This window comes from Triticum aestivum, chromosome 1B (assembly GCF_018294505.1).
Source record: "Triticum aestivum cultivar Chinese Spring chromosome 1B, IWGSC CS RefSeq v2.1, whole genome shotgun sequence".
Lineage (NCBI taxonomy): Eukaryota > Viridiplantae > Streptophyta > Magnoliopsida > Poales > Poaceae > Triticum > Triticum aestivum.
In genome coordinates this window covers 220,946,725-220,953,363 of record NC_057795.1, presented here as the reverse complement: position 1 = coordinate 220,953,363, position 6,639 = coordinate 220,946,725, and positions in this window count along the sequence as shown.

Here is a 6,639-nt window from a genome sequence, read left to right as displayed (position 1 = left end):
GTGTATCTTCTCATAGGGCATCTTAAGAGCACGGAGGATTTTGTCTGACTAGTACAGGTTTGCAGGTATTGCATGGCATTTGGGTAGAAACCATCCAAATACTGTCATCATCGCGTCGTAGCATTCTCTGCCCAAGTTGAACTGAGCCTTCAGAGCCATTATTTGTGAGATGGCATCCAGCTGACAAAGCTCAGTGTGCTTGTGGAGAGGACGTTTTGAAGACTCCAACATTTCATTGAAGGCCTTTGCAGATTCCTCCATCTCATCGTCCAAGTCCCGAGCATCATCAAAGTCTTGCACCATGTCTTGCATCCCGGTACCATGCTCGTCGGTGCGATGACGAAGCACCTCAGCTCTGGCACGTTGGGCAGAGTCGCCATGAAATGTCCACACCGTATAATCTGGCATAGAACCCCTCTTTTTCAGGTGTTTGCCCATTCCATCCTCTATCCTCTTGTGCCAATTGTAGCACCCGGCACAGGGGCACTAGGTTGTCCTCTGGCCATTTGCAAATGCAGCTCACAGAAACCCCTTGGTTTTTGTTAACCATTCAATGGTCATGTCTTTCTGACTAGTGTGACGAGTGGACATCCACGCATGATCACTCATCTTTCCTAGCTACTGGACACATAAAAAATATATGTATATAAATCAGCATGTATATATTCATCAATTAAGGGAGTTTGTCACTTTTATTACGTCCATGCAACCTAGACGCTAATAGGTAAATATTGGTCCTAAGCCCACCCGAGTATGTGTAGATTGGGTTCGTTTTCCCATGCTTTGGTCCGGATCCGATGCAAAATTTCGGCAGCACCTCCCCGCTATTCTCCTGATACACGTCTCTGCAATAAGAAGAGAGCATGTGTACCCGAAGAGCAACAAGGATGCACTGACAAAATTCTGCGTCGGATCTAGAGAGAGCATATGGGAAAACGAACCCAATCTACACATAGTAGGGCTATCCATGGATAACATTGGACAATTCGAAAGAATCACATCTATAAATATGCAAATGCATGCATATTTATAGATGTAACCCTTTCAAACGGGAGACACATAGTGGTCACGCATACTGATGATTGAAGCCACCTATAACTAGGAAGTTTCATCAGCATAGAGACCAGAACAGAGAAAATGAAGGAGGGAGGAGGAGATGTCATTTGTACTCACCCACAAATGTAGGGGCAGAGCTCGTCAAACACTAGACCCTCGCAGTGACGAAAAAACTGCACATTTACAACAAGACGAGCGGGTTAGGGGGTTCCTCAGCGATGATGGAACCCTAAATAGCAAGTATCCTCGGTGTGAGATACATGTGGCGCTCAGCGTTGAACACTAGATCCACGTCCCACAAGTGACGCCGGCACCAGGCATCCCAGAACAATAGTTCCGGGGGCCGATGACGGTCGAACACCTTGGCGAATTTGTCTGGCAGCCTCCGCGATTTGGATTAAAGCCAAGTTTTGAAACTTACAACAACCAAACCGACTTGAGTCGGTTTGGGTGTTTCAAGTTTCAACACTTGGATTTTAATCATCATCGCTGAGGATGCAAGACAAATTCGCATAGGTGTTCGACCGCCATCGACTCTGAGAAATGTTGCCGCGGGACGCTAGATGTCGGCGTCCCTTGTGAGACGTGGATGTAGTGTTCGACACCGACGGCCACATATATCTCGCACCGACGATACTTTCTATTTAGGGTTCCATCGACATCGAGGAACCCCCTAACTCGCTCGCCCTCGAGCGCCCTCTTGTATGGCGACACACGGTCAACGGGTCGACACTCGGACCAGGGGATTCTCGGCATGGGCAACGGCGTCGGGACTGGCGGGACCCACTAGCTACACCATCTATCCCCTCCATGATCGGCGATCCATGATCCTCTTCCTCTTTTACTTTTTCCTCTTCTTCTACTTATTCTTATTTTTTTCAACTTTCTTCTTCTTCTAATTATCTAAACCTAAACCTTGTACTAAGCTAAACCTATCACTAACCTAAACCTATTAATAACGCATAAACCTAAACAGCAAAGAACAATAGAAAAAAACAAAAAAATCTTACCTTCGCTCCGGCGGTGGTGCAGGAGGCGGCGGGCGGCCGGCGGTCTAAGGGGCGGGGCGGGGCGTTGGGGTGGCGGGCAGGGGTGACGCGGCGGCTCGGGGTGGCGGGGCAGGGCGGCCGGGCAGAGGCGGGGAGGGGCGGTCGGGGTGGCAGGCGGAGTGCCGGGGCTGGCTCGGGCACGGGGGCGGCGACGCGGGTGTGGTGAGGGGAGGGAGAGAGAGGGGATAGAGAGGGGTGGGGCTGGTCGCTTTTTAGTTAGTTCACAACTCTTTGTCGTTTGCTAGTAGACGGCAAAGAGCCTATCTAACGGACGTTAGTTTGGCCACTTTCTTTGCCATCCGCTAGCAGACGACAAAGAAAGTGGCCGTCAGGTGGTTGTCGCTAGTGGGGCCCCCTACCTCTTTACCGTCTACTAGCAGAGGATAAAGCTTCTATGTTGTCCGCTAGCAGACGACAAAGAGTAGGCTGACGGCAAACACCCTCGTCGACGTACGCTCTTTCTTTACCGTCAGTTTTCTGTAAGCTAATGGCAAAGACCTTTTTCGCCGTCAGCTAGCAGATGTCAAAGAGCTAGCTCACAGCAAATATACTGATTCTAGTAGTGCATCATGCTTATTGCAATGCTCAGCTTCTTGTAAACTTGATACTTTGAGATGCATGCTGGATAACGGTCTTGTGGTGAAGTTTTAAGAGTAGATGCAGTTGGATAACGGTCTACTTATCATGGGCGTGATGTCTATATGAGATTATACCATGAATGATCATAGTCGGAAATATAAATATTACAATTTAATCACTGCCCAACTATAATTTGTTCACCACACCAAAGTTCTATGGTTGAGAGAGATGTCACTAGTAACCTATGCCCCCCGGGTCATTATTTGTACCTAAAAACCTTACAAGATTATTATTCTTTGTTGGACCGTTTTACCTATCTATCTAACTGTCATTATCAATTGCAATTTAATCTTGCAACTTGCAAGAAAACAAGTTTTACAACCTTCTTGATGAGTTTGGGACAAGTTTGTTTTGTTTTGTGTGTGAAGGTACCAATGATGTTGTTTGCAAGGAAAACTAAAGGAAATATGCCCTAGAGGCAATAATAAAGTTCTTATTTTATACTTCCTTATTCATGATAAAGGTGTTTTATTCATGCTAGAATTGTATTGATTGGAAACCTTAATACATGTGTGAATACATAAAAAAACATAGTGTCCCTAGTAAGCCTCTACTAGACTAGCTCGTTGATCAAAGATGGTTAAGGTTTCCTAACCATGGACATGAGTTGTCATTTGATAATGGGATCAGATCATTAAGAGAATGATGTGATGGACAAGACCAATCCGTTAGCTTAGCATAATGATCATTCAGTTTTATTGCTATTGCTTTCTTCATGTCAAATACATTTTCCTTCGACAATGAGTTTATGCAACTCTCGGATACCGGAGGAATGGCTTGTGTGCTATCAAACGTCAGAACTTAACTGTGTGATTAAAAAGATTCTTTACAGGTATCTCCGAAGGTGTCTGTTGAGTTGGCATAGATCAAGATTAGGATTTGTCACTCTGAGTATCAGAGAGGTATCTCTGGGCCCTCTCGATAATACACATCATAAGCTTGTAAGAAAATGACTAAGGAGTTAGTCATGAGATGATGTATTACAGAATGAGTAAAGAGACTTGCCGGTAACGAGATTGAACTAGGTATGAAGATGACGACGATCGAATCTCAGGCAAGTGACATACCGATGGACAAAGGGAATTACATATGTTGTCATAAAGGTTTGACCGATAAAGATCTTCATAGAATATGTAGCATCCAATATGAGCATCTAGGTTCCGGTATTGGTTATTGACTGGAGAGGTGTCTCTGTCATGTCGACATAGTTCTTGAACCCGTAGGGTCCGCACGCTTAACGTTCGATGACAATATAATATTATATGAGTTATGTGATTTGCTGAAAAAATGTTGTTCGGAGTCCCAGATGAGATCACGGACATGATGAGGAGTCTTGAAATGGTCGAGAGGTAAAGATTGATATATAGGACGATGGTATTCGGACACCGGAAGTGTTCTGGAGGGTACCGGGTACATATCGGGTCACAAGAAGGGGTTCCGGGCTCCTCCCAGCAAAGATATGGGCCTTATGGGCCAAGAGGGGAAACACACCAGACACAAGGGTCTGGTGGACCCTCCATATGGCCGGCCAAGGTGGAGAAGGAAAGGGGAAGGATGATAGGAAAAAAGGGAATAAGATCCCCCCTTCCTTCCCCCTCCCCGCTCTTTCCTTCCCCCTCCGATATATATGGCAGGAGGGCGCCTCCTAGCTTCTCCCCTCCCCCGCCCACCAATATATATGTGGGGGGCTCCCCTAGCACACACGAGACAATTTCCTAGTCGTGTGCGGCGCCCCCCTCCATCGTTTACTCCCCCGGTCATATTTTCATATTGTTCAAGAGAAGCCCTGGGAGATCACTTCACCATCACTGTCACCACGCCGTCGTGCTGACGGAACTCATCTACTACCTTGATGTCTTGCTGGATCACGAAGGCGAGGGACGTCACCGAGTTGAACGTGTGCAGAACTTGGAGGTGTCGTACGTTCGGTACTCGATCGATCGATCACGAAGAAAGTTCGTGTACATCAACTGCATTGTGATACGCTTCTGTATATAGTCTACAAGGGTATGTAGACACATTCTCCCCATCGTTTCTATGAATCTCCATGGATAGATCGTTGCGTGTGCCTAGAAGTTTTTTGTTTTCCATGCAACGATTCCCAACAGTGGCATCATGAGCCAGGTCTATGCGTAGATGATATGCACGAGTAGACACAAAGAGTTGTGGGCGGTGATAGTCATACTGCTTACCACCAACATCTTGTTTTGATTCGGTGGTATTGTGGGATGAAGCGGCCCGGACCAACCTTACATGTCCACGTACATGAGACCGGTTCCACCGATAGACATGCAACTTGTTTTGCATAAGGGTGGTTGGTGGGTGTCTGTTTCTCCTACTTTAGTTGAATTGAATTTTACTATGGCTGGTCCTTGACGAAGGTTAAAACAACAAACTTGATGGAACACCGTTGTGGTTTTATGCGTAGGTAAGAACAGTTCTTGCTAGAAGCCCGTAGCAACCACGTAAAACTTGCAACAACAAAGTAGAGGACGTCTAACTTGTTTTTGCAGGGTATGTTGTGATGTGATATGGTCAAGACATGATGAGATATACATTATTGTATGAGATGATCATGTTTTGTAAGATATCCGGAAACCGATAGGAGCCGTATGGTTGTCTCTTTATTGTATGAATTACATACGTCATGTAATTGCTTTACTTTATCACTATGAGTTAGCAATAGTTGTAGAAGCAATAGTTGGCGAGACGACCACGACTCTACGATGGAGATCAAGGTGTCGAGCCGGTGACAATGGAGATCATGACGATGCTTTGGAGATGGAGATCAAAAGCACAAGATGATAGCCATATCACGTCACATATTTTGATTGCATGTGATATTTATCTTTTATGCATCATATTTTGCTTAGTACGGTGGTAGCATTATAAGATGATCCCTTCACTAAATTTCAAGGTATAGGTGTTGTCCCTAAGTATGTACCATTGCGACAGTTCGTCGTGTTGAGACACCACATGATGATCGAGTGTGATAGACTCTATGTTCACATACAATGGGTGCAAGACAATTTTGCACATGCGGAATACTCGGGTCAAACTTGACGAGCCTAGCATGTACAGACATGGCCTCGGAACACTGGAGACTAAAAGGTCGAACGTGAATCATATAGTATATATGATCAACATAGAGATGTTCACCATTGATGACTACCCCATCTCGCGTGATGATCGGAAATAGGTTAGTTGATTTGGATCATGTATCACTTAGATGACTTGAGGGATGTCTATTTAAGTGGGAGTTCTTAAGTAATTTGATTAATTGAACTTAATTTATCATGAACTTAGTCAGGATAGTATTTGCATATCTATGTTGTAGATAAATGGCTCGTGCTACTGTTCCCCTGAATTTTAATGCGTTCCTAGAGAGAGCTAAGTTTAAAGATGATGGTAGCAACTACATGGGTTGGGTCCATAACTTGAGGATTATCATCATTGATGCATAGAAGAATTATGTCCTTGATGCACCGCTAGGTGAAAGGCCTGCTGCAGGAGCAGATGCTGATGTTTTGAATGTCTGGCAAGCTCGACTCTGATGACTACTCGATAGTTCAGTGTGCCATGCTTTACGGATTAGAACGGGACTTCAAAGACGTTTTGAATGCCATGGAGCATATGAGATGTTCGAGGAGTTCGAGTTAATATTTCAGGTAAATGTCCGGGTTGAGAGATACAAAGTCTCCAACAAGTTCTATAGCTACAAGATGGAGAAGAGCAGTCCTATCAGTGAACACATACTCAAAATTACTGGGTACTACAATCACTTGACTCAGTTGGGAGTTCATCTTCCAGTTGATTGTGTTATTGACAGAGTTCTCCAATCACTGCTACCAAGCTACAAAGGCTTCGTGATGACCTATAATTTGTAGGGGATGGA